This window comes from Fundulus heteroclitus, chromosome 14 (assembly GCF_011125445.2).
Source record: "Fundulus heteroclitus isolate FHET01 chromosome 14, MU-UCD_Fhet_4.1, whole genome shotgun sequence".
Lineage (NCBI taxonomy): Eukaryota > Metazoa > Chordata > Actinopteri > Cyprinodontiformes > Fundulidae > Fundulus > Fundulus heteroclitus.
The window spans coordinates 14484929-14511234 of NC_046374.1; the positions used below are offsets into that span (position 1 = coordinate 14484929).

General features: G+C 40.1%; 1 protein-coding gene across 1 annotated transcript in view; it reads right to left on the reverse strand.

Moving 5' to 3' along the window:
* Window positions 1-18207, reverse strand: part of LOC105918793 (polymerase (DNA directed) nu) — a 40540-nt gene extending 22333 nt beyond the window's left edge. The window contains exons 1-3 of the mRNA XM_036146343.1: window positions 18163-18207; window positions 13210-13267; window positions 8932-9009 (exon numbers count right to left, since the gene is read on the reverse strand). The gene's annotated coding sequence lies outside the window, so the exon portion shown is untranslated. The remainder of the gene's footprint in view (window positions 1-8931; window positions 9010-13209; window positions 13268-18162) is intronic.
* Between the last annotated feature and the right edge of the window lie 8099 nt (window positions 18208-26306).

Genomic DNA, 26306 nt, shown 5'->3' on the forward strand with positions numbered 1-26306 from the left:
AACACAAGTGACCAGTGTTTGTGCTTGGATCCATCAGCATCTACGCTTTCTCCACAGACTCAAGTTGTTTGGTCTTAGTACAGATATTCTGATATATATAGATATTTTTTTTTTTTTTACAAAGGGACAATAGAGTTAATTTTAAGGTGTGGTATTGCATGATGGCTTGGTAACTTGACTGTAAAATCAAGAACTCAGCAGGAAAGATTGTGGGTATGACTGCTCCTCCGACTCCTCAACAACCGTTTGAACAGAGCAAGTTCAGACAGGCAGACTGTATTTTAAGAGACGGCTCTCATGTTCTGCATGCTCAGTATATCTCACGAAACTCAGGACAAAGGTACAGAGCTGTAAGAAGAATCAGTAAAAGCAATAATTTCTTCTCTTATCAGATACAGTTATTAATAAACACACAGCAGAAGTTGAACAGGTCCGAGAAGAGTGCAAAGCTACCTAGATAACTAATACCTCATTAACCAGTTTAGTCCTCCAATAAAGTATTAGTTGAAGGAGCAGCTGTTCTTTTCTCTGGATGCTTGGGTTCCCTCTGTTGTTTTTTTATTATGAGAATATAGCACTGTTTTACTAAACCTAACTATTTCTTGTGTTTTGTAATTTATTCACAATTTTTTAATCGAACTTTGTGTGTTTTAAATTTGTGCTTTTTTTTAGTGGGAGAGGTGACCTAGTGGTTAGGGAACTCGCTGTTTGCGTCTATTAGAGGCTGCAAAGGTTGCCGGTTTAAAACTCAGTCTGTCACTCTGAGTCCCTGAGCAAGACTGTTGACCACAGATTGCTCCCCGGGCGCCACTCAGTGTTGGCAGCCACTGGTCCCTGAGGGATGGGTTAAACACAGAGACAAATTTCCCACCTGTGGGACTATAAAAGGAAATATTTATTTAAATAATTGATTTTATTAAATTCTCTATATATTCATTATCTTTGAGATCTTATGGAAGAGTTCAATGTGGCTGTGCAGTGTAACCCCAGTTACAGTTATTTGTTATTTCTTTTTAAAATACCAGAAAAAACAAATGACTTCACAAAATCCAAGCGCTTATTTTTTAGTAGAATTGATTACTGCAACAGTGTTTTCACAGTTCTGCCAAAAAAAGTGGATCAGACAGCTGCAGCTGATCCAGAACGCTGCTACATGCGTCCTCACTAAGACTAAGAAAGTAGAGCACATAACACCAGTTCTAAAGTCCTTACACTGGCTCCCTGTATCTCAGAGAATAGACTTTAAAATACTTCTGTTAGGCTATAAATCCCTGAATGGTTTTATAAATAAACTTGCCTTGCCTTTTGGGCCTGCAGAGATGTTAGCTGTTCTTTTCCTGACCCTAGACATGTACAAGTCCTAGATGGAGAGAAGGTCAACCCTAGGGCCGCAAGCAGAGAGCCCTAGCCGGCCCCAGTAGGCATGTACAGAAGACGACATTTATATCACATACATGTCACAACCCAGCAGACAGCAATGAAGGTGCGTGTTTGTCAATTTACTACAGTAACTTATTTGCTCGAGTCACATAATCTTGAAAGAAATAAAAATAGTTAATTTAAAAAACATTCATAGACATGTAGTGTCTGGCTGGTTGTTTTAAGTGTATTTCTTCTGCTCAACTTTCATCATTTATACTAGAAGTAGTAATTAAAGTCTATTTAGATAAGATTAGTGTTTATTGTTACACCAGTGTTATTGGTTTAATTAAAAAAAAAAAAGTTTGATCAGGTGTATCAAGAGAGAGAGATTTAATTACTTAGCAAATCACAAAAATATAGAGGAAAACAGGGTGCAATTTTTAAACCATGCAAAACTGCATGCATGTAATAAGCTACCAAATGGACACCAAACACACGTGTACCTTAACTAACAAAATAAAACAAAGTTTAGTATATTTGCTTACTACCTTAACCTTGTAAGACCAGAGCATTGTTGTCTAAACAGACTTTTTGATACCTAGAGATGTTCAGTTTCTCTTCAAAAGTATATTTTTCTTTCTCCTGACAGATGTGTAACAGAGGTTTACAGCTCCTCAAACATATATGCGGGGTTCCTGCCAGCCTGTTTCACTGTAACAGTCCGTTGTCAAAATTACACTGAAATTAGACCATTAGGCTAATTTCTAATGAGCGCAACGGTCAGTACAACACGGAACAGTTAGACAGCAAAATAGAAAGTTCAGTAAAGCTACTGAACATGCATTAGCGCAGTTATAAAAAAAAAAACGAACAACATAAGCTAAGGCTAGCTGTTATTAGCTTGATGAACAGACCCCCATTCAACTGCAAGACGCAACGCTCAGCTGCAGGAATGCGCTCAGAGAAGCAGTGAAGCAACACACACCAGCCGCCGCCGTTACGCTGAGAAAAATATCTGGTGAGGACTCTGATATGTTTGAAGACAAACTAACTTTTGTTTGGACCAAAATTCCCGGGTGTTAAGAGGTTAATACAGACACATCTCATCCATCTGGACTTCTCTGGCATCAAATGAGTCTCCAGCTAATGAGCAGAAAATGGAGAGAGTTTAACTCAGGATGTTAAGAGGTCTCAGTTGGGATGCCTGGAGGATAAAACTGATGATGGGGAGATGCAACAGTGCGTAGGATAAGATTATACGTGATAATATATTCAAAATAGAATAAGGCAACATTTATACATATTGAGCTCAATCAGTTTATTTTGCCCCATATGACTTAATGGTGATACGATGCGAGCACGCAGCTCATAAAAGGCCCTAAAGCAAAAAAAAACAACTATCAAATAAATAACTGTTAAAGATCTCCTGGGCTTGGACAGAAGATGTGCAGAGCGATGACGGTGAAGTGAAAGATAAGGAAAAAAAGATACAACTGGCTTTGGCTGTGCTGACATAGCGAGCAAGTTTCTAAAGATATCGTCTTATTAATATTTGATGAGCTCCAGAGCTCTTCCCCCGAGCGAGCCTGACAGTTCAGAAACATATTGCTGACTAGGACGTGTGGACGGCAGAAAAAGAAGCAGATAACAAGAGAAAAGGAAAAACCGATTCATGTGCTGTATGATGCAGGTTAAAACACAGAGCACATGTGATTATGTGAGCTTGTAAAAGCCTGTGGCCTGATTACAGCTGAGATTGTCTGTATATCGATCCAGACAAAAATAACTCGGACTTCCTGTAAATGCCGCTAAATCTGCACCAGATTCAAATCCAAGTTAATATTTCTAACTAATGTATAATTAAATGCTTCCTTTTATTTCTTGTTGGAATCGGGTTTTTAAAATAAATAAATAAATACATAACAGCATGTAAAGATGTTCAGGATACAGTTGAAGCTAATTTTAAAACTTTGTCACATTCTGTAATAATATATCCACTCTAAATTTTAACATCTGAAGCAGAATGTGAATAAAAATGCACTCTGAATTCAAAGCCCTTTCTTTAACATTTGTCTTGACGTAAAATATGATTTATTTACTGCTTTAAACATCCGACATTAAAACATTTGATTATTAACTATTACTCATATATTTTAACGCCATTATTCATATCCCCTTGAAAAGCCCGTGGTGAAGCATCGCAGGACACTAAAGCTCAACGCTTATAGATAAAAGCTTAAGAGCTCAACATGCTTATTGACTGCATAAAACGCCTCTTGTGGGCTGTGGTTGACGTGCAAAGGCTTTTAGGAGGACTGCATTGATCGGCACACAGACTAAAGGAAGCCATACGTATGGATGCAAGGAGGGCTGCGAAAGGTAACGCCTTTAAATCCATCCTTCAGACAGAAGTTTGAAAAGTAAATACAGATCAGCGACACATTTCTTAAAGAAGACAGCATTCTGTCCCTGTTAAAAAGAGGCGCTGACAAGGTGAAATAGAGCCCGGTGAAATCAAGGTCCTGCAGCTAAAAGCAGATCTACAACCTGTTTTGGTGTGTTGGGTTTTTCCACACACTGCTTCTATATTCTGGTTTGATTTTCCTAAACGTGACGCAGCAATCTCATCTGTCACTGATCTCAGGCTGTGCAGAACACATTTTAAGACTTGCAAGGTCCAGATTACTTTCATCTTATCCACATGTGTAAAACCTTAAGCATCAGGAAAATGTGAAGCTTTTCACTTGAATGTTTTTCAGGTTTTCTACTTGTTTCAGTAACCTTTCTAAATCACTATTTAAATGTCAGACTTAAATGATTAAAACTAACTAGGCTGAGTTAAGTTAGCATCTATGCTAACCTACACTTATTTTATTAGGCACAACTCTTTAATTTCTCACTACCACAAATAGAGAATCAACCAATCACATGTCAGCAACTAGGTATCTAGATGTGGCTCAGGCGACTTGATGAAGTTCAAAGCATTTTAAGTGACTTTGAACGTGTCATGGCTGTCGGTGCCGGACAGGCTGGTCTGAGTATTTCAGAACCTGCTTATCTGCTGGGGCCTTCATTTACCATACAGCCATCTCCCAGGTTTAAGGGGATCAGTCTGAAAACAGAGAATATCCAGCAAGTGGGAGATGGGTGGATGAAAATGCCTTGTTGATCTCAGATGTTAGAGGAGAATGGGTAGATTGGCAACGTAGTTCAAATAACCACTTCTCTAGCGCTGTGTGTAATTAGTCCTGGACTTTAAACTTCAGGTCTGGGAGCGGCGCCATTCGACTTGAGAGCGTTTAATTTGCAAGTTACCCAACCAGTGTGGTTTGCTCATTTTTGAGGAGCTGGCTATTATCAACTAACCTGACTCCGCCAGATGGATTTGCTTCGCATATCCATCTGGAAACCTTCCGTTGAAGTAATTTTGGGAAGGGGCGAAAATACTGGTTAGCTGATTGGCCTATGTTGGTGATAGACGGGCCAAATAAACCAATCAGATCCACGAAGCATATGACGTACTAACAGAGCGAAGACGAAAACACAACCACAAGCTCTTGCCGAAACCAGTCAGGAGAAGAGCAAAAACATCTTTTCCTCTGAGAAAAGCCTCCAGAGCAGCGTTTTGCTCTTCTTCCAGTGAAGAAATACTCTGTAATTCCGATAAAACTTGTTCGATAGCCACGCTAACGCTAGTTTCATCGGCTGAAGCCGCCATGTTCTTTAGACTGAACTGTCGATCTTCTCGTTGCGTCACACCTCAACCCGCCTCAAAGCCAACGCTGATTGGACGTTCGTTTGGTGAACTGCTCCAAATTTTCTTTAATGGAAAGTAGCCAGACTGATCTGCGAGTGAAACCTTGAAAGCTCACGAGATCAGGATGGTCTCACGGGCTAGTTATCAACCATACAAGCTGATAACTGTCTATTTCTTTCCATTTCATTCAAACACCACAGAAACATATTTTAAAAAGTAGGTTGTACGGTACATTTTGTACCACTGGTTTATAAACCATCAGATGTGCTAATAATTAGGCTAGACCTGAAACTTTCAATGTATGTTTTTATGCATGGCAGCTAGAGGTGTAATGATACACATGTTCATACCAAAAACATCTGGCACATCCCAGTCGGTTTGGTACGCATGTGTGCCGAATAAATACAGCGTTGGTATTTTACCTGAGCAAATGCAGAATGTTTATATGTGGCACTGAGTGGGCAGTTCATCGTTCTGTGGCGCAACTTTAAGCAGTGACAAAACAGAGAGGACTCCCAGCTATCACTCGATTTGTGAACATTAAGGTTTTTCATGCAGCTACAGTGGAGTAAGAAAGGTGAACCGAACCAGAGCTTTATGTCAGTGAGCGCATCTTTCAACAAAAATGAAGCACTTGACTCGATCACTCACTTGAAACATTATGCTCGATGTAAACTTCATCCCTCCACCCCTCGCTCGGCTATTCCTGAGTTTCTAACTAAAAACTTGGAAAATCGGACTCCCTGGTATGACCAAATGCTGGCAGCGCATTTCTTCAAAGCATAAACTGAAAACGAATTTCTAAAAATAAATAAACACATGAATTGGTAAAAGGTTTGATGGAGGGGACTCCACATGAAAAAATATGTCATTTTATACAATAATAAATGTAATTTAGTATAGAAAAATCAGGACATTTTTTTTTTACATTCAGAAATGAAGTATAATAAATCAGACCCTGCAGAAACTTTGTTTTTAATCTGCCCCTCCTCCAGCAGACCTCATTAAACCAAATGGATCGCCTCCACAGCTTGTCACCAAGTTTCTGCAAAGACCTTTTAATTACCTCGGATCTGCACAACACCTCAAACCAGGTGTTTTGAAGGAGGGAAAGGTATGTCTTGATGAGCAGGGTGGGGACATACTTCATTGTTTAATAGCCTTGAACTCTGCCTTATCCAGTGTTTCTCTCCTAAATGCCGCCTATATAGGTTGGAAAGTACTTATCTGACAAAGAGGACTTTTCAGGGTGCTATACTTAAGCATGGGAGGTTGTTGCTGCTCATAAAAACAAAAACTGCAAATAAAAAAAAAAACAATGTCAAAAAGAATGAAGCAAGACTGAGGAGAGGCACTTCTACTAACAGAAGTTGTAGTTAAGTAATCAGAGGAAAATGCTGTTTTCCATTAGATGCTCGTATCTGAACCACCAGGATATCATTGGTAGTCCTCTCCTCATGCATAAGGCTGCTCAGAGCCTTTGCTCTTCTCTTCTAGGGACCTAAACCAAACCTGTCCACGTGCCTTAGCAGGATCCACGAGGGACACGCAATGCCTTTGTTCTCATCTTGGCTACGCTCTGTTTTTCTCTCTCAGAATCTCCCACACGCCAGCAGGGAACAGAAAATATCTTAGTGCAGACAATTAATAAATACATAAAATAAAAATGCAAACACAGAGCCTGCAGGAGGACAGAGAGCGTGCTTTAAATGTGTTTATTTCATCATTAGGAAGATAATGTGGAGTTTTCTCGTTGTCTGGATGGATAAGCATTAAGAACATCTGAATATCTGTCTTGGAAAAGTTTAATATGGGCAAACAAATTGTCCTGAACTGCAATTTGGACAAAACATGATGGGGAAACTTGTAAAGAGCATCTCTGTAAGGGCACAGAGGGACAACTTTTTTCTATGGCAGCCTTGTCTCCTCTAATTCCAGGCAGTCTTGTGTGTGTGTGTGTGTGTGTGTGTGTGTGTGTGTGTGTGTGTGTGTGTTTTTGTGGACTTTAATACGCCTGCTGGAACGAGAATGCATCTCTGTCCCCACTCAGTGTGTTACCATGCAGTATCCTCACTCTTATCCTGCAGCTTTCCTCCAGCTAACCCTGTTTCAGCTGTCTGGTTATATAAGTGTGCGACTCTGTCAGGCCCAGCAGACACCCAGCAGCAGACAAACCTTTTCAGGGCTGACAGTGTCCCAACGTGCTCTCTTGGCTAGACCAACACAGGCGAGAGGCAAAGACTGGAGTGACCTTATTATTTTTTTCAAACGGAGGCCATGGCAGGACAGGAGGGCATTTAGGGTGACTTTGTAAATCTGAATAGAATATTGGGGCCAACTTTGCTTTGGAAAACTACTGATTGCCATTGAACTTCTTTCAGACTATGTTGTGTCCCCTACCTGGCTTTTGACTCTGATGGCCACTCTTCTATAATTGCACATAGATTTGAGGAGTGTCCAATTAATATTTTGTCTTTGGACAAAATCTCCCACCTGAGCATTGGATCTCTGCAGCACCTCCCATGTAACCAATGGGCCACCGGGCTGCTTCTCTAATTAACGTGCTTCTTGTATCTGCTGTGATACTTTAATACCCTAAATAGATATTAAATGCTCGACATTAATTTCATGATGTTCTCCAACAAACCTCTGAGGCTTTTCAGAACCAGTGGATTTAGAGTTAAATTAAATTGCACACGCATGGACTCAGTTTACTAATTAGGGTCCTTCTAAAGGCTATTGGTAGCACCGGCTTTTAATTTTGGGTATCCGAGTAAAGGGGGCAGCAGAAAAGTACAAACCTCACTTTTCTGATAATAATGTAAAAAAATAAATAAGCATGAAAGAAACCCATATATGCTTTTGCTTCCACTTTTCAAATATACACTACTTAAGTCGTAATGTGACATGTGAAAAACATCATGGGGTTTGACGACATTGGTAAGGCAGTTTATGTGTTTCATCAAAGTCAAAGAAACTTATAAAGAATTTTTTTTAAATTAATTTAAGAAATTTTAAAATAAAAAATATATCAAAAAAACATATCGGCCATGGATAATGGCAATCGGTCGCCTCTTAAAAAAAAAAACGGTAAATAATAAGTCTGATGTGTATGTGTCATAATTTGTACGTATCTTAAACCGGGGTCCGCCTCAAAGGTAATTTCACCGTGGTAAAACATGGTGACAATAAAAGAGTCTTGATTCTTGTATCACGCCGATCATAGAACACCAAATTTAAGTCGACCTCTATGATGGACTATAATCGTGACCGTTCAAATTACTCAAAGTAAAAATAGTAAATAAAGATCTCTTTGAGCTGATTTTCACACAGTAAGGGGTAGATAAAAAAGAGACATTGGCAGAGCTAATAGGATTTGTTTAACCCCTGTAATAAGTCAACAAACATAGAAATGACTGAAGAACTGGACTGATGCACACTTGGAACCCCAAGTATCTCCTCAACTTTCTACCTTCCTGTTTAATATTCCAGTTCCGTCCTTTCTTTTAATAAACAGCCAGTTTCCACTTCTTTCCACTGCGGCGGACCGGGACATGGTGGGATTTTCTTTTAGAGATTGCAACCCCTCAGTCCTATCTTTTTAGTACGTAGATTATGGGTGATGAGATTAATCCTCTGCAAACCACCTCTATAGGGAAAACCGTCCCACTGCTTGAATATTTTATCAAGTATAGACCTTTATAGTGCAAAATAATCTTTTAGTCTTATTGCTGTGTAGAAAATGTAGCGTGTGTGCCGTTAATTTGAAAAAGACGTTAAAATATGTTACGCCACACAACAAAAGATCCTACCAGCAGCAAGAAAGGTCCAGCCCTCCTGAGGAATGAACGTGTCCCGAGGATGGACAGTCACAACCTCTTCCTCCTTCCCTGTGAAGACAAACAGACAACGTGTGTCATAACCAGATGAAGGCTACCTAAAAAAAAAAGTGTTACATTAACTTCTAATGACTTATTGCGAGGTTGGCTTTAAAAGCAACAAAAGATCAGATGTGTTTATAGGACTTATACAAAGTTCATCATCAGAGAAAGTGAGAAGGTTTTCAAAATGAAAGGCATTGTTCAACGCTGTTAGCTGGTGTGAGCTAAAAGCACCACAGAGCAAACTATGCGCTGTGGCAAACCGTCAGGCCCGGTGCTGAAAGCCATATGCAGTGGTTAGGGAACATGTGTCTGTACAAGCATCTCTACAACACTACTGGAAGCAGTGGGGTCTGGGCAGCCGGCATCTGGACTCTAAAATGAAAGAAAAGACTAGAAAAAAACATTTATCCCATTTAATGAGGGATAACTTTGTAAAGCTGCAACATCCCATGTAGGGGGGAGGGGGGAAGGGGTAGAGCCTGATCCAGATAAGATTAGCGATGCACGTTGCTCTGAGGTGCTGAACTGAAAAGCTGACTCTAGTGATGGAGAGCCTTTTTTATACGAAGTGTAGAAGTGCAAAGGTTTTAAGCAGGTACGGAGACATGCTGCAAACTAAGAATAAGTTCAACAATGGAAGCGTAGATGGTTTATTTTCATCAACTGACAAAATGCGGCAAATGAACTGAAGAGAGATCTAAACCGAAACAATGTCTGCCGTCACCGCCATTTGTCGTCGAGACGCATCGATTCTTCTCGGCTCACTTGCACTCAGCTTTTGAAGTCACTCGGCTAGTAGGTTGCTTCAAGGCTATCAGAGAACTAAGGAGCTGCTGTGGATGTAGACTTCCAGAAATCCTTGTTTCTTCATGTAATCCCAGACACACGATGATGCTGAGATCAGGGCTCTGTGGGGGTCATCCCATCAATTTCAGGACTTTCTGTGCTTCTTTACACTGAACATATTGCTTAATAACCTTGGCTGTACGTTTGGGCTTGTTGTCATTCTGTAGAATAAATTTGGAGTCAATCATTCGCCACGCTGATGGCATTGCATCACGGATAAGGATCTGCCCGTGTTTCTCACCATTAATTCTGACCAATTCTCCATTTGCAGAAATTCTGCCCTAAACTTGAAAGGAACCTCCACCGTGCTTCACTGTTCCTGCAGACACTCATTACTGTCTTCAGCAGCCAAGCTTTCAAATGTTGACTCATCGGTCCAGAGCACCTGCTGCCATTTTCTGCACCCCAGTTCCACCATTTTTGTGCATAGTTGAGTTTCTCGGCCTTATTTCCATGTCAGAGGTATGGCTATTTGTCTGCAACTCATCCATGACCGCTTCATGGACTTCTCCAGAAACTAAACGGGTGAATCTGGGTCCCATTGGGACCCATTGTGAACTGATGGTTTCATCCTCCATGCTCCCCTTTTCTTTGAGCTTCTTCAAAAGAGCGTGAACAGCTAATCTTGAAACACCAGCCTACTGTGAGATGTTTGTCTGGGAGAGAGCTTGCTGATACAGCATTACTGCCTGGTGTCTTGTTGCGGTGCTCAGTCTTGCCATAGCGTCTGACCGGTGACCACAACCTCAGTTTGGTAGCAGAGTTTGTCTGTTCCTCAGCCAGTTTTAAGCCTCATCCACGGCCGTTTCTGTCTCAGCTACATATTTTGCTTCCACCTACATGTGACACAGATGAGCATTAGCACCTGTTTGGTATCGTTAGTGGGCTCATACACCCAACTATAATTCTACAGAAGACCTGACTTTTTGCAAGTGTACCTATGAGTATGAATGCCCATATACGATATTTATCTCAACATGTTTTTCTTTTCATAAAGTAATTATAAAACAGCCTCTCTGAATCAAAGCTTTATCCCAGATGTCTCATAGCCACATTTTTTAACAAACAGCTGTAAATAAATATGAGAAACAGCTGAAAAAGAACCTACTGGAATACATAAAAGTATAATTCTAACGCAATCTTAATATAAATCTCATCTCTTTTTTTTTAAAAATCGTGATATTCTAAAAATATCGATATTTTTGCCGAGGCCAAGTGGTCACGCCAAATTTTGATGTGATTTGGATGTTTCTCACTTTGTTTATTTTCTCCAATTTACAAAATGCAAAAATTATTCATACTTTTAAAGCATTCTTAGTTTGCAGGATTCTTTTCATACCTGCCTAAAACCTTTACACAGTCCTTTATGTGCAAATGGGAGTTGTGATTAATGTCAAACCACCACCAAGCCCCAGTGTGCCAACTGATAGAGAAAGAAGACGGGGTGATAGCGGCCGGCGGAGGAGGAATTGATGACGACGGGCTCTGGGGATCTGAGTCAGGGAGGAGCAAGAGGTGCTGATGTCATGACAAGTGCAGCAGAGTCAGCGTCCTCCATCTGCAGGTCATGGCAGCAGATGGATGGGCATATTCTGTTGTTTCACTCGCTGTCCCTCTCCCTGTTTTTGTTTGCGCCGTCATGACATAACAGGAGTTTATATATAAAGAATATAAAATTGCTCCTAATTAGAAGCAGCTCATCTGTCAATCAAATCAAGTTTGGCTATATACTGAATATTTAAGCAAAGACATCATGCTATAGGCCATTAAAAATATATCTTATCTTAATATTTATGAAATGTGTGAAAAGGTCTATGAAGTACCCTCTACAATTATTTGCAGCCCTTAATACAGATATTTAGAGTTTAAAATAAATGTTTTATGGCCATAAACTCACACTGAAACATTTGATAGAGTTGTCTAAGAGTGAGTTTTATTTTTGCCAACCTTCCTTAAAAGATTAACATGGATCCTCATCCAGCCTTGTGTGTTACAATTCCTGTTGTTTTAAAGATGACATAGACCGCAGATATCAACATGTTTAGGTAAGTTGCTCTTTTCTTGTAGCCATTAGTTGACTTTTTTATCCATATTCAGCACTTTGAATCATCTTCTTACTGAAAAGTGCTTTATAAATAAACTTGCTTTGCCTTATCAAGTTTAACACACATCTCCCTCATGTTCACTGGTATTTCTAATCTGAGTGGTGGCTGAAAGAAATAAACTGCTGCATCATGTAATATTCATTACCCAAGAAGAAGTCTTGATTATTAATTCCCAGTTTGCAGAGAGTCTGATCAAATTAAGGGAAAATTAATAAATTAAATAAATGTTTGAGGTATATTTAGATAAAAATCTGAATGCTGGGGGTCTGTTTTGGCTCTAGGAGAATTAATTCATCAACTTGGCCTTAAACAGCTGGATGGCTTAATACTTAAGACAGTTTGGTGTTCAGACAGGACAACCATCCCTACCAAATAGTAACTATCCCTTATTTACAGATTTATCGAAAAAATAGTTTGGGCCTACAGACATATTTGAATCTATAATTATGGGCCAATGGGTATTAAAGAAAACTGCAATAAATTCACACAATTTCTGTTTTTAAAAGTTGTTGAGCCCACAGGTGGTATTATTTCATCCTGAAAAAAGGAAAAAGCCCCAAATCAATACATCATAGACGCTGAAACGGTGAATTCAATATATGCAGTTTTATTAAAATTCACTGGTAAACACTAGAAGGTTACCAAGGCATTTTCTAATCTTGCTGTTTAAAAAAACCTAAAGACCCTGAATGCAGGTTGTTTTTTAGGACACAGAGGTTTCAAGCATTTGCATGGCAAATTGTTGTCCATTTGCAAGTTGAATATAAGATAATTACATAAATTATGTATAATCTAGTATAAAACAAAAGAAACTCTTTTAATGTAATAAAAAAAATATTCGAGTCATTTTAGCATCATGATTATTCTTGGCTTCTTTATTTTTACATCTGGTACTGAGTCATCGGATTACCTAAGCCTGCGATTTAAGACAATTACTGTATGAAGCTGAGTGGTTTTAAAACTTGCAGTGTGTAAACCGAAGGCTACAGTATAGCGAGACAGACAAGCATGAGACGCCTTTGAGAGTTCCAGCGGGGGACCCTGTAGACTGCAGCTGTAGACTTTTATTATCCTCATAAAGCCTCTTTACTGGCTCCCTGCTCATCAGTTTCTGCAGGCCTCAGGAGATCTCTGCCTCACCCACACACAGGCACACACCTCAACATTTATCACTGCCTCATTCTCTGAAATGCGTGGTAGGGATGTTCCTGTGTATGTGTGTTTGTGTGTGTGAACAGGAATGAGAGCAGCTTACCTTGGATGTACTGCGTTTTGCTGATTTGAAGAGGCTGCCTCGGCAGGGCTTGAAAGTTCTAGTTCAGAGGAGACAAAGACTTTAATCAGTCAGAGCTGACTATTGCTCTGTGACCACTTCCCAGCTCCTTCTCTGCTTTCCAACGGTGCTTCATTCAGATAAAATATCCTCCACTGTTGAAACTAATCTAGCTCTACATGAGTACGACAGGTTGTTAACTGGTGCTACATAAACAAACTGAATTGACAGTCACGTCATTTAATGTGACAAATCTGAATCTTCCTGGATGAAAGGGAGGAACAGAGTGGGGAATGAATGCGTAAGTAGTTTACCAGAGGGGTACCGCAAACCCCGGCAAACGCTACTGAAATAAGGTGTTACATGTTGGGCTCTCGTTTATCCATCCAATTGATTTCTTACTTGATCAGCACCACTCTGAAGCATCACACCTGGCAGCCTTACTCTGTTAGAAACACCCACAACATCTGGAAACGCAGTTCAAGCTGCATTCGGAGGATCTGACAGAGCCTATGTCTGTCGTTGTTTGTGTGTTCCTCTAAACAGAGTCAGCCACCTGCTGTGCAGTGAGGGAGAGGCGCCTGGAGCGGCCGGACTAAACCATTCCATCAAGGATAACCAGTTTAAACTAAATTTAGTATATAATGTTCAAAAATGCACAAATTGGGTCAACTCAGAGTTCTTATTGTACTTCTAGGTGCAGCTGTCCGAGGTGAGGATATAGCCGATAACCAGAGCGAGCTGGTGTTCAGGAAGAAAGCCAGACCGGAAGAGGATTCAGAGATGAGAGCATCGCTCCGCTGCAGCTGAAGAAGTCTGGGATGATGTTTGGTTTTGCCATCCGGAAAGTCGCACAATTTATTTCCTTTCACAATTGCAGCTTTATATCTCAGTGTTTGTTTGTTGACTGAAACCAGACATTTACAAACGCGGTGCAAAGAGACACAAAATCCTCTTTACCAATCGTCTGATATTAAATCAGAATAACATTTTCCTAAACCAGTTAGGATTGCCAAAAATATTTCTATATATAACTATTTTTAAAAGGAGCCTTTTAAGAGTCCTGTCAACCAACAGAAGCAAATATCCAACAGTGTAGTTAAATCTATGAGTCAAACATCATCATAATACATCTTGTATTCCCAGAGTGCAGAGAAAAGTATTATTAGATGATTATTCTCGTCTTTAGAAACTTGATGCCAAATGTCAGTAAGTGTTGCCATAGCAAAGACAACTTATTATATTTATTTTACAACATCAACTGAATGCTTCAAACATTTACCTCAACAAAAAGTTGCCAGTAAAAGGTTTTCTCATAAACGCAGTGTGTGCTCCCTGACCCAGGTTTTACCAGGAACGATTATCCTTGAACTAAGACATCAAAGGACTAGTAAGATTATATCCAAAGAAGGGAACCGATTGTGACCAGAGCAGAATATGACAGAAAATCTCAAAAACCTGTGTTAGACGTCGGAAGGGACGATGAAAGAGCAACATTAGCTTCAGCACTAAGGGATCAGGATAAGAAGCCGACACAATCAACAGAGTCGAGCCTGAGGAGCCAAATTAAAGAGGCTCAGTTTGCTCTAAACATGGCAAATTTGGAAACAATACTACAAGAGCTGCGAGAGTTAAAAACTTACACAACCTTAAAGAAATTAAAGAGGATCGATGGAGCTGAATGGCGGTTATAACAGTGTAAGGATGCTACACTACAGAAACATGTTGAAGTCAGGCTGGTGGATCAAGGGGGACGCTCACTGAGGGAGGATGTTAGGATTCACGGAGCTAAAGAGGGAGGAAGGTGCACGATCAATGGGTCAATTCAGCAAAAACCTTTTCAGAGAAAAACCACAAATGACTTCTTCCCTTTACTTTCAAACAGAGAGAGCTCATCGGTCTCCAGCGCCATGACTTTCCCTGGCGTCCCCACCAAGATCAATCATGGTAAACTTTAGGAGTTTCAGAAACAAGGATGCGAAAATAAAGAAAGCATGGAAGAAAAATGGCTTCATGAATGAGGGGAATAAAGTGTTTCTGGACCAAGATTACGCTCTGGGGGTACTGAAGAAAGGGAAGGAATACACAAAAGTAAAAAATACACTTCCAGGCACTATTCCTGGTGAGGCTGTGGCTGACTAACAAGGGAGAAACGTATTTACTAGATCACTGAGGAGGCGACTAAGGACATGGTTAAGGGAAGACACCCAAAGAGAAAGAAACTGGACATAAACAATTTTAGGAGAAAAGCCAGGACAAAGACTGAACAACACTGCATTTAAAAAGATGGGGATTCTGACAACTTCTGGTTCTTGTGTTCTGGTGGTGTTCTCCAAAGCGGCGGCCCTCAAACTGGGGTCCCCAGACCCCCGGGGGTCCGTGAACCATAGGTTGGGGATCCGTGGGTTGGGGGTCAGTGAAATGCATATTGTTTGGCCTGAGGAGGCACTGCTGAGGATGCGTTGGGGTTGAGCTAAGTAACTCAGTGGACAAATATTTAACTCCGTCCACTTCATCAAGTGAGGTAAAAGTCACATCAGCTAAAATTAGGAAGTATAACAGTTACACCGAGTTTGGCTTTATCGAGAACGAGGACCTAATCTCCACCAAATCCCTAATATTGGGTGTTTTTCTATATATTTTTAAAAACATACATAATTCCTAATGTATTTAACAGTACAAAAGGCTGTTTAAAAAATACTATCAGCATGAGGTATCTAAAGGGGTACTTGGAAAAATGTTACCCCTGCTCCAAAGGGTTAGATGAGAAACAGCGTTTCCTTCACACGGACTTCAAACTGGAGAAATTCACTCAGGTCGTTTTAGTAAGGTAATTTTTTTATGTATTTCATAGAGGTTGGGGCATCTCTTTTTTTGTTTTTCTGGACATAATACACAAGAACAAAGCTAACTGCAACGCAGAGGGTCCACTCCCCCTGGAAGCAAGAGGTCATCCCTCTGAACAGACCGGTCAAAGCTTGGAAAGGGTCACAACGCAGACAACCTACAAAAGGAGGTCATTATGTGAACCACTAGTTCAACAGTGAAGGTTTGGGAACTGTGTTGTTCAATACTCTTTATAGTTTGGTGTATCTGCAGCTTAAGGGGTTTTCAGGGAGTAGAGGTGAAAAATAGAGAGCAAAAATTGAGACTATGACAACACAAAAAAAAGGTGTTAAAGCCTCACATACAGTTTGGGGTTCAACCAAAAACAAAAGGACTGAATTAGGGAAGCTGAGAAAGGAGGGGGCGGGAGTCACATTGTTGCAGGAGACCCACCAGATGGTGAAGGAAAACGAAAAGAAACAGGTCCAATATTTTATTCGTCATGTAGAACAGACCATAGGAGAGGGGCGGTGATTATTTCAGGTGAATTTTTATGTGAAAGCCTTCAGAAACCTCAGACAAAGACCCAGACATCCTTCACCAGAAGCTCACCCGGCTCACAGTAACAAATCTCCACCTGTCAGTGGATCACCAGCTTCCTGACTGTCCGGCAGCAACAGGAGACATGGAGGAGCACCAGCATCAGATGATGGTGGACTACTGGAGAACATCTGCTTCCCCTCACCATCCTCAACAACACTATGTCTGCTTTGCACCACTTCTGGGTCCTAGGAACCACCATTTCCCAGGACCTGAGATGGTCCTGACACACGGACAGAAGGCCCAGCAGAGACTGCACTTCCTGCAGCAACTCTCCTCTTCAGTCTGTCCCGTTTTCACCCAAAAAACAGGACAGGACGGGTCCGGTCTGCAGAGAACCATCCTCAGGGCTCACCTTCCCTCCATCCAGGACTTTGTCAGGGTCAGGAAAAAGACTGCCAACATCTCTGCAGATCCCACACATCCTGCATACAACCTGTTTACACAACTATTTACAAAATCCAGCCGCTACAGAGACAGTTTCTTCGCCAAGGCTGTTACTCTAATGAACACAATGAACTCCTTAAAGACTGAGCAGTCAATTACATTGCTGTGAAACAAATGTGTTGCTTTTTTACCAAAACACTGCCTCCCTTTTCTTTTTTTTCCCCAACACAAAAAAACAGAAAGAAACCAAACCATACTCTTTCTATATGTATATCAAATTTCTGTATGCTGTGAGCGCTGTAACTAAAGTCATATTCCTGGATTGCACACAAATATTGGCAAATAAAGATGATTCTGATTTTAAGTGATAGGAAACTTAGAATACATCTCAGAGCAGTTGAATCCATGACTAGGGGTTTCCCTTAATAAATAAATAAAAAAGATCTGTAGGCAACAGAGTAAAACATCTTGTTCCCTTTCATGGATGGGGTTTGGCTGGAAGAAAATTGTTAGATATTTTATTACAGCAGCAAAAAAACAAAAACAAAACAAAAAAGAAACATCCTCATACAAGATGTCAGAGACAATGCAGAGTAGAGCCAATCACTTCCATGTTTTCTGGCAATGCCTCTGAATAGTTTGCAGTTAACATGATTTGAAGAGGGTGACATTTCCATTCCCATTTAACTTTTTATACATGGAGAGAGGAAACAAAAGATTAACAAAATTAGGAGACAAATATGCAGAGGGTTTTGTTAATGGCTAGTAAAAAGCTATTACTAGCAAATGGGTGAAGAGGCTCCAGGGAGGGAAGATTGGGTCAAAGTGATGCATGATAAAGTATTTATGTGATTAAATTTTTCCATTAAATTAAAATCTGGTAAAATCAAGAAATTCTGGAGAAAAAAAAATACTTGGACTTTATAACATGTAAGATCATATTTTGTTGAGTAAAAGTATTTTACTATGTGAACCGGTTAGTTAGTTACACACACTGTAAATAGTTTGCTTACTTAAACTTTTATGGCCTTTTTATTTATTTATATCTCTATTCTTTTAAAAGGATTCTGTCATGCGAGATCAAAAACACGAGAACTGGAAAAGAAGAAAGAAAAGCCGAACCTTGCTTCGTTCTGGAAGTGTTTGTGCTTATTGAGGCCTGGAAAGGATAGTAAGGCTGTTTCAAGTGTCCATCTGTTTCCTGTGCTGTTTGTTGTTTCTTTCTATAGGACTCTACAGTGTAGTTAGTGGAGGTATATTAAAATCAATAAAAGAGTCAATAAAAAAAAAAAACATTCAACAACTTTTGCAGGAGTTATTCTTTAGTTCTCAAGGACAAAGAACTAAAATGATAAAGGTTCAAGATGTGCACATTCAAACATACCCCAGTTTGATTTCCTGAAGTTTAAAACAAGTTCTTCTGCTTCAATCCATAAGAATCCCATTTTATCCATGCTTTCCAATACCCCCATTCACACACCCCTAAAGCAGAGTGGGGATATAAAGGGATGTTAAAGGTTGCTTTCAAAGATGGGAAGGACAGCTCCACCAGTGTGTGCACGCAGGCAGACTCATGATAGATTAACGTAGATGATATAAAGTCTTATAAACACAGAGACCGCATAGGTAAAAGCTAAATCGTGTTTCCCATCATAGTGTGAATCCACACTTCTTCAGCTTGACTGTATAGTGGGAGTAAAGGGCTCAAACGTGTGAGATCTCGGAGAAAATTAATTATTTACTAGGAGGGGCAGAAAGAGTGAGCCAACAAAAAAAAAATGCAGAGGAAGGATGTGGAAAGACTGGGCATCATATTCTGCTGTGAAGCATAAGACTTAAGCTCAGCGACACATTAAAGCTCTGTACTCTTTACGGTCAATGTGATCCGAGGGGTTTGGCGGTATGGATTTTCAGTCCTGTGATGAGACGAGCGATTAAGTGTGTGGGAAATAACTTTTCCACTTGGGCTGCACAGTGGCATGAACACAATTCAATACAAATACCCTCACACTTACATCCAAGACGTAGACCGGAGTAGATTACCTGCATGAAAGACAGCTGCTACGTTTGGGTGCATCTGTTTAACTATGCCAAGGCCAGGAGTTAACGGCGTTTTGATTCATTCTCATGTGATACACCTGTCACATGAGATCGATAAACCAAGACAGCACATCTGAAAACATCGAGGCATTCGGAATGAGAGGAGTGCAGAATTAAACGCTTTCATATCTTGCAGTTCAGGGAGCAATGCACGAGGTTTTACATCCTAGAGCACAAAGACAACATTGCGAGCTAGAAAAAAAACAAACCCTTTTTATGCGTAAGATGGGCTCGCTCTCCCTCAGTTGTACAACGCTGATGTCTACACGTGTTGAAAGCGTTGCCCTCTGTTCCACAGCGGTGCAACAAACGACGCGTCATTAGGAGACGAGCTCTGACTGCCAAGCACAACGGCATAAGTTGTTGCCTCTTGAATGTGTGTCGATGCCGAATTAGCCCCTCAATCATGCAGGTGCGTTTGGTGCTTCTTTTGGTGCTGCTTTTCCACATCTGACAGTAATCAGTGCCTTATCACGTTTTCGTTTTTTCATCAACCCAGTTTCTGCATACTTTATTCCCTCGTCCCCCTAATAACAGCCCACAACGGTTTGATAATGACGCAGCGACTGGCTCCCCCAAAAAGCCAGACTAATGATGCATGTTATTAAACCATCTGTTTGCACTGCTAAGAACGGTGCTTTTGAATCAGCAGCTCTGGCTGGAATATTCATGGCAGCGTGGGGAAATCAGGATCATTTGCAGGTAGAAGGCAAATAAAGAAAACACAGGCGAGATTATTCCTCTGTGCTAATGAGTGCGCAAATTAGCCTTAATGAGAGGCTCAACTGAATCCCAACGCGTTCATTTAGTCTCAGTTCAATGTGGATTTTGCTAAATTTCTCCAACATTGAGCTAGTTTATCATTTGTGATTTCGCTACTGGTCACAGATAAAACAATGTTTAAAAAAAGAGACTTGAGATCAATAGGCTACTATATTCCCATCCTATTTGGTTTCGTTTATTTACAACTTCATGTTGAGGGCATGATATTTACTATAATACTTTTCAGTATAATAAAAGCTGTGATTTCCCGTGAGTTCTCTTAAAGTGCCAGAACTACAGCCCTTTTCAAAAGTATTCAGCCACTAATGTTAATGCATCCTTTTTTATTTTACGTTACAGACCAGCATGAAGCAGTGCACATTAGTGAAGAGGAAGACAAATTAAACATGTCTTTTAAAATTGTTTAACAAATAAATGAGAAGTGTGGTGTTCCTCCAGGATTGCTCTGGTCTTTACTTCCTTCATCTTCACCTCAACTCTGACCAGGTTCCCTGTTCCTGCTGAAGAACGGCATCCACATAGCCTGATGCTGCCATAACCATGTTTCATTGTGAGGAAAGTGTGTTCAGGGGGATGTTCAGTGTTGGCTTTCCACTCCATATTTTGTTCCGTTTTTGCCTCATCTGTCCAGAGCACCTTCTTCCGTGTTTTTGCTGTGTCCCCTACATGGCATGTGACCAATTGCAAACAAGAATCCCTACTCTGTAGCATTCTTTCCACACGACTTCCTTCAAACAACTCTTTGATAAAGCCTAGGTTTGTAGGTTGCACAACTGGCTCTACAGTTCTGAACACATCCACAGGTGTCCGAGAGGGAAGGCCCTTCCGCCATAACATCAAGGGGAGTTTTAATAAGGGGGGAAGCCAAAATCTAAAATAGACTTTTGTATTAAGAGCAAGCGGCACAAATTTTCCCTCAACCTCAAAGTCTTTGTCGCTGGGCTCCACGTGGCGAATCCAATATTCCAAATTTGTTGGATGCTGTGCTTTCCGCACAGCATCCTCCACTTGTTCCAGGAGTCTAGGGTGTATCCCACGAAATGTGTCCTGTAAGGACAGGACGGGTGCCCTTTACCCTGCCTTCCCGTCGAAAAAATATAATCAATTGCATTGAGAGACCAACAGACCAGATCCATTGTTTCAGAATTCGGGTGATATGAAGAGAGGGCTCAGAAAAACAAGACACAGCAAAATCAGGGACAGAGCAGGGAGGTGTGGGAGCAGCAGGAAATGCGACCGCCTCCACCGAGAGCAGAACAGAAATTCAGAAGTTCTTGCCCTGCCTGTCAGTTTAGGAGGTCGGATATGTTTTGGTAAGTTTATCCCTCTGTGCCATGCTGTTTTATTCAGATGATAATTGAACAGAGCTCTGTGAGATGCTCAAAGTTTGCTATATTGTTTTATAATCTAATCCTTTAAACTTTTCTTTTCCTCCCGGACCTGTCTGCTGTGTTCCTTGATCACCACGATGCTGTTGGTTCACTAATCTTCTCTAAACCCCTGATGCCTTCACAGAACAGCTGGATTTATACTGAGATTTAATTACTCGCTCACAGTAGGACTGTTTACTAATCAAGCAGCTTCTGGAAGAAGTGATTCATTTGGACTTTTGGGGTTTTACAGTAAGGGGTTTTAATGCACCACATGATATTTGAGGTTTTCATTTTCTAAACATTCTGAAATTCATGTTCCAGTTTCCTTCTAAGTCACGTTAACCACCACTTAAAATCCAGTAAAACCCAGATAAAATACATTTTAGTTTGTATTTTTAACATAAAATCTGAAAACGTTAAAGATATATAAAGAGCTTTTTACCGCATCGTACTAAGGCCAATGTGGAAATGTGGAAATCTTAACAAAGAGCGCTTCAAACTGATCTTACAAACAGTAAAGTGACACAAATTCCTAAATTGCTCTTTAAGTATCAAACCCTTCTAGTTGATTAAAAGCAACACACTTGTGTGCCTTAAAAAGAGTAAAAACATTTATTGGTGACAGCTGAATACATTCTGTGCGTAAAGATTGATGCATTAGTGGATCTGGTTGTGATTAACACTCTGTGACCCAACACTGAATGAAATGTCTGCTGTCAGTTTGCCCCCGCACCCCCATGACTACAAACCTGATCCAAATCTGGTCCACAGTGACACCGAGATGGATCCTCTGAAGCGCATTGTCCTGTTAAACAGATTGGGGTGGATTGAAGCCCTGTGCCGGTGTCAGGTAATTTAATCCACACAGCGCCACTTTAATAACCCATCACACTGTATGCACACATACATAAACGAACACACGAAACACAGCACTCGCTAAATTATCTGCCACTCACGCTGCAGCCACTAACACACCCACCGAAATCCATCTGCTCAGCCCACAGAATGACTTATGGTCGAGGCGCCGTAGCTAAAACGGGTTCATTAAAAGGAAGCGGGGTTGTTTTATCGACACCTACTTCTGTCGACTTGTCAAAACTTGCTTCTGCTAGATACTGAAGTCTAAAACTCCACAGAATATAAAACATCCCTGTGTATTAATTAAAGTTTGTTATGTGTATAAAGTAATTGGAGGAATTTGGCAGGTAATAAAAAGAAAGACGCCCTGTTCAGACAAGGCAATAAAATCCCTAAATGCTCAGATCCAAGTTATCAAATTTATATTCGAACAAACATTAAATTTCAATATTTTTAGATTACTTTGCTCCCAAGGCAGGAGCACCATAAGGAAATATGCATCTCAAGCTTCTCAAGACACCAGTCAGGAAGATAAGAGTTTGGACAAAAACGCGTCTACCAATTGGATAATGACCATACCGCCAATTTAGTTGACAGGTGGTTTGGAAGATCAGGGCAATTTGGGGGGAATTTGCCACCAGAAAGCCCTGCTCTCAGACCCATATAAAGTTTGTGGGCAGAGCTGAATAGGTTTGTGTGAGCAAGGCGGCCAATAAATCTGACCACCAGTTATACTAGGAGGAATTTAACCCAAAAACATTTAACCCAACTCTACCAATTTGACACAATAGCAAGAAATGTCAGCTTTGGAAGAGAAATAGAAAGAGATCTGAAAAAAGGAAAAAAAGGAAAATCTCTTCTTGTTCTGGTATTTATTAAGTAGAAACCCATTCATTTATTTTTAATACACATGCATTGCAATCAGAATGTTTATTCAATAGTTACTATTATGATTATTGTAATCATAATTACAATTTTCCTAATTGTTATGTTAATTGAGAAAGCTTTTTTTTCCTAGTCTTGTTGTTGCAGTAATAATAGTTTATTCCTGACTATTAAACTATTTTATTTCCCATCATTCAACAGACACACTGCACTATGCATAGTCAATGGACTACTCAGGACTCTTTAATTCAATAATATTTGCACAGCTCTTTTGTCTTTTTGTTTGATCCCTTATTCATGCTGGTTTCTCACAAGAAAAAAACATAGTTTATTAAAAAGCCTGAAGCAAAACAATCACAGATCTGCAGTCTTTTATCCAACAGCACCAACAACACTGACAGAGATTTGAAACAGAACAGCAAGTCAACACCAGTTTGTCTGTTTGTGTAAACGACACAGAGAACTTAACACTTGTGTGGGTGTCAGAAACGTGCAAATCTGTCAAAGAGAAGAAGAAGAAAAAAAACAGAACAACTAAAACCCAGTGGTATCTTACTTAAAAGGCTTGAGAACAAGGTATTGTTAGGTTTGTGACAGAAAAAAAGTAGGAGGAGGAAGTAGAATCTAACTAGAAGTCAAGTGTTTTATTCATTGGCTTTAAAGGATGGATAGGAAGGAAAAGAGCAAAGAACTGCACAACAAAATGAAACAAATTATTTAGACATTAAGTAAGACAAAGATAACTGAGAGACAAATGCATACAAATGTAACAACAAGAATGGAGGGCAGAGAATAATATGTTAATGAAAAGAAACAGAAGTGAATAACACCAACAGACATCACCAGCAGGGATGAGACTGTATGCCATTTTGCATTTCCTTAGATCTTACCATGAGCTAGCTCTGCGTAGACCTACTTCTCTCTCTAACACAACTGATTTCTCATAGCGCTCCTTTTATGTCTGCTATTACTCAGGCGCCCCTTTGTTACTGCACCCTGGCATTACCTCGGCTGTACTCAGATGAAAGTCACATCCCTCTTTCAACACTCCTCATTTGAATGCTAGCGTCTGAACTGCGTTTGTGAGCGGTGACGGGTCGCACCGCCTCTCTTTTCTGCTTTATTGGACCCTTTAATTAAATCTGGTCACCAACAATTTAGCCGCAAAAGCCGTTCTGTTTCATTACAAATCAAGTAGGAATTAAATCCTAATCATAGTGCAGCAACCCCACCCAAGATCAAACTGGCTAGCTCATATCAACGCAGCTACACTTAAATTACTGCACACAAGCATTTAAGCAAACAACCTTGATGGGATGATCAATCAGTTCCCATATTTGTGTTCAAGGAGGCGAACCAGAGCTTTGTTATGCTGCAGCTAACCAGCATCAATCATTTAGCAGCAGCACAATCAATTCGGTGTCATATTGCTTCCAAATCACACAGCGAGATTAGGCCGGTTCAAAGGCTTCACTCAGAAGTAGATGTGTGTTTCATTCGGAGGATCAGTACAATACAGAGTGAAAGAACTAATGGACTCTGACAGCTGGGGAATGTTGAAACGAGTTATCGATCGTCACATACAGGTAGGAGTGGTCCGGCTTTACAGTAGGAGTAGGAAAGAGGTAGAAAATGTGTATGAGTCGTCTCTTGACACTCAGTTCTATGCTGAAATATCGAACCCCTTAAATTCCTTGCATTTTGAGTCTAAGAGGCTGAACTTTCTTTGTAATCTTTGGTTTAGGGTCACCGATCTCCGATTTCATTTGCTGTCCATTTCTTCCATTGCACTATTAACTGAATAGTCTGCTCTATTTTGTGTTTTTGTTCATTGAAGCGCATTTGAAAGGCCAGCTTGAAAGGATATAAACCCAGTTTCAAGCAGTGGAACTAAGGATTATATGCATAAACAATCAGATGTTGTATAATAAGGAGAGGAAATGATCTTGAAGTCTCTAAAAGCTGAAAAGTGGCAACAACTGTGAAGATGTTTAAATAGCCTAAAAATAAATGTATCTTCTATTGCAGCAGTATACGTTAATAGTGACAGGGGAAAAAAGTCTTGGATGACTAATTAAAGGTTCCCAGAGACCCTGATCAACTTAAACAGGGGAAGTTTAACTAAAATTGTTAAAATGTCAGAGGTGCCAATAATTAAATCACTAGTAAACACTAGAAAATAAACATGTATTTGTTACAATGGAATTTTCTTCCCTACATAATAAATATATTGAAATGAAATCATAGATGTGCAAACTTTTCTGTGTAAGTTTTTGAATTTATTTTCATCCTTTCAACCCATCTTTCCAGTGATTAATATTAATATTTCTGGAGGGCTCTGTATGCAGTTTTTTTTTAATAATCCAGGAGTGTAGTGAGAGAAGGCAGTGTAAAGGAAAAGTCCCCAATGCTGAAAATATTTTTAAACAGATTTAAGTCTGTCATTTCTTTGAAGCGTGTACATGTCTGTCTGCTCAAGGAATAGTAATGAATTTTTCAACAGCACTGTTCCCTTGACTCCTTAAAATCATTTTAATGCAACACACTCAGCCTGAATTGTTCCCCTCCTGAAACTGACAGAACTTCGTATGGTTTTAACACTGTCTGTCAAATACACCCTGCATCATAAACACAACTCAGCTGGTCATTTTATACAAGAGGATAACCATATGGCTCTGTCACGATGTTTCAGATTAATTATTGTCTTAAAAAAAAAAAAACATAAAAAGGCAATAAAAAAGACTCAGAAAATAAAATATGGGAGCTATCAAATTGAGACAAGAAAGACAATGAAATTCCAGGCATACTAAACGGTCCCTGTTTTGCTTATATAAATTGCCAAACAATTAAAGAACAGAAGCTTCAAGTAAATTACATGTTGGCTAAATAACTAAGGTGTTATTTTTCCCAACATGTTTTTAATTGCTTCATATACACTTTGTAAAACTGTGAGGTGAAGGGTTAAAATATTTTAATGTATTTATTCTCTTCTGCAGGATCTCACAAGAAGACTGCAAGATCCAAGAAAAAAAAGGGTGCTGCCGACCCAGGTTCAGCACCATGGAAAGCTCCCCTCAGTCAGCTCCAGGCGGACCGCCACAAACGAGCAATATTAAAGAGACGCCATGTTGGCTCTACTTACGGGGTGTTTGGCTGAGATTCTCCCGGTCACAGCACTTGTCTGGTGCCATGTAGAGGAAATGTAGTTCTGATGTGTTCCAAGGGACAAAAACGTACACCAAGTTGGAGTGATACATATCAAATACA